The sequence below is a fragment of the Salvelinus sp. IW2-2015 genome, unplaced genomic scaffold, assembly GCF_002910315.2.
Source record: "Salvelinus sp. IW2-2015 unplaced genomic scaffold, ASM291031v2 Un_scaffold6985, whole genome shotgun sequence".
In the NCBI taxonomy this organism is placed as follows: Eukaryota; Metazoa; Chordata; class Actinopteri; order Salmoniformes; family Salmonidae; genus Salvelinus; species Salvelinus sp. IW2-2015.
The window spans coordinates 27,777-30,853 of NW_019948246.1; positions in this window are offsets into that span (position 1 = coordinate 27,777).

Below are 3,077 nucleotides of genomic sequence, written 5' to 3' on the forward strand. Positions count from 1 at the left end.
AGAGATATCCAATTTGTAAGTCGCTCTGGATAAGAGCGTCTGCTAAATGACTTAAATGTAAATGTAAATATAGTACACAGAGAGAGGAGGGAGACAGAGAGAGGAGGGAGACAGAGATATAGTACACAGAGAGAGGAGGGAGACAGAGAGAGGAGGGAGACAGAGAGAGGAGGGAGACAGAGAGAGAAGGAGACAGAGAGAGAGGGAGACAGAGAGATATAGTTCACAGGGATCATGAAGACAGAGAGATATAGTTCACAGGGATCATGGAGACAGAGAGATATAGTTCACAGGGATCATGGAGACAAAACGAATGGAGAGAATCTTCTCCTCTCTTCTCTTCTTTCTCCTCTTTCCAGACTCCTTTAACTCCATCCCTCCATCCCCGGAGAAGAAAGAGCTCAAACGAAAAACAAAGGAAGAAGGACTATAGGAGATGGATTAAAAAGCCAATCCACTTTCTTGGACACACAATCAAGCCTTAAGCTAAGTGTTCTTGGAGGAGAGCCATGTACAGAGAAGCTAACATCTATCCTGGAGTAGAGAGACAGTACCGACCACTTGGGTCTTGGAAGAATAGGCCTCATGCTACTTTCTACATTCTGCTTTTCTTTGGTTCGTCCAAATGTTCTGTTTTATGTTCCATGAAAAAGGTTAACTAGAACCTGAGACAGATTGTTGTGCTTTGAAGTCAATCTGAGTTGAGTTTTAGAATTGGTTTGAAGCAAAACGAAAAGAGAGTGAGTGAGTACAAAAGAGAAAAGAGAGAGAGAGAGAGAGAGAGAGAGAGAGAGAACTGTAGATCTGTCCTCCTCCATATCTCAGTCTGGAAAGGGGGATGGAGGGATGACTGGATAGAGAAGAGTCATAAGAGATATCCAGTTCATAGGTGGAGATAGCCTCGCCCGCTGTCCAATTGGGCCAGTTCATACCCTTCCCAGGCCATGATCCCAATCATGTCATCCCTACCCTCTCCCCCTTTTCCATCCAGTGCATACCTCCCCCTTTCCATCCAGTCATCCCCTCCCACCTTTCTATCCAGTCATCCCTCCCCTCTTTCTCCATCCAGTTCATCCCTCCCCCTTTTCCTAATCCAGTCATCCCTGCCTCCCCCCTTTCCATCCAGTCATCCTCCACCTGTCCAACCAGTCATCCCTACCGCTGTTCCAATCCAGTCCATCCCTCCCTCCCCCCTGTCCAATTACCAGTCATGCCCTCCCCCTTGTCCATCCGCTCATACGCTCCCCTTTCCATCCAGTCATCCTTCCCTACAGCCTGTTCCATCCAGTCCATCCCTCCCCCCTTTCCCATCCAGTCATCCCTCCCCCTTTCCATCCAGGATCATCCCTTCCCCCTTTCCATCCAGTCCATCCCTCCCTCCTGTCCATCAGGTCAGTCCCTCGCCCCCTTTTCCATCCAGTGCATCCCTCCCTCCCTGTTCCATCCAGTCATCCCTCCCTCCCTGTCCATTCCAGTCATCTCCCCTCCTGTCATCCAGTCATCCTCCCTCCCCTTTCCATCCAGTCATCCCCTCCCCCTTTCCATCCCAGTCTGGCCGCTCCCTCCCTTGTCCATCCAGTCATGCCTCCCCTTCCATCCAGTCATTCTCGCTGCCACTCCCCTTTCCCATCGCAGTCATCCCTCCCCTCCCCCTTTCCCATCCAGGTTCATCCCTTCCCTGTCGCATCAGTCATTGCTCATCCCCTTTCCATCCAGTCATCCCTGCCCCTTGTCCAATCCAGTCATCCCTCCTCCGCCCCTTTCCATCCAGTCATCCTCCCCTTTCCATCCAGTCATCCCTCCCCCTTTCCAACCAGTCATCCGTCCCCGCCTTTCCATCCAGTCAATGCACCTCCCCCTTTCCATCCAGTCATCCCTCCCCCTTTCCATCCTAGTCATCGGCCTCCCTCACCCCCTGTCCAATCACAGGTCATCCTCCCAATCCCACCTTTCCTTCCAGTCACCCCCCTTTCCATCCAGTATTCCCTCCCCCTTTCCATCCAGTCCATCCCTCCCTCCCCCTGTCCATTTACCAGTCCATCCTCCCTCCCCCTTTCCCTTCCAGTACCCCCCTGTTACCATCCCAGTCATCCCTCCCCCTGTCCATCCAGTCATCCCTCCCCCTTTACCATCCAGTCATGCCCTCGCCCCTTTCCATCCAGTCATCCTCCCTCCCCGTTTCCATCCAGTCTATCGCCTCACCCCTTTCCATGCCAGTCATTCCTCCCCCTTTCCTTCCAGTCACCCCCCTTATCCATTCCAGTCATCCCTCCCTGCGCCGTCCCATGTCCATCCAGGTCCATTCCCTTCCGTCCCTTTCTTACCCAGTCACCCCCGCGCCTTTCATCCAGTCCATTCCCTCCGCCCCTTTTCCATTCAGTCACCCTCGCCTCCTCCGCTTTCCATCCAGTCATCCCTCCCCTTTCCTTCGCAGTCCACCCCCCCCCTTTCCATCCCTAGTCACCCCTGTCAGCCTCACCCCCTTTCCATCCAGTCCGATCCCTCCCCCTTTCCTTCCAGTCACCCCCCCCCTTTCCATCCAGTCATCCCTCCCTCCCCCTTTCATCCAGTCACACACTCCCCTTTCCATCTCAGTCACACCCTCCCTTATCCATCCAGTCATCCCTCCCTCACCCCTTTCCATCCAGTCCATAGCCCTCACCCCCCTGTCCAGCAGTCATTCCCTCCCCCCCTGTCCATCCAGTCCATCCCTCCCCCTTTCCATCCAGTCATCCTCCCCTTTCCCATCCAGATCAGTCCCTCCCCCTTTCATCCATATCATGTCCCTCCCTCCCTTTAACATCGCAGTCATCACCTCCCCTTTCCCATCCATTCATGCCCTCCCCCTTTTCCCATCAGGTCATCCCATCCCCCCTATTCCATCCATATCATCCCTCCCCCTTTCCATCCAGTCATCTCCCTCCCCTGTTCAATCCATTCAATCCTCCCCCTTTCATCCAGTCAATGCCCCCCTTTCCATTCCAGTCATCCCTCCCCCCCTTTTCCAATCCAGTCATCTCTCCCCCTGTTCCATGCTCAGTCATGCCCTCCTTCCCCCTTTCCATCCAGTCATTTTA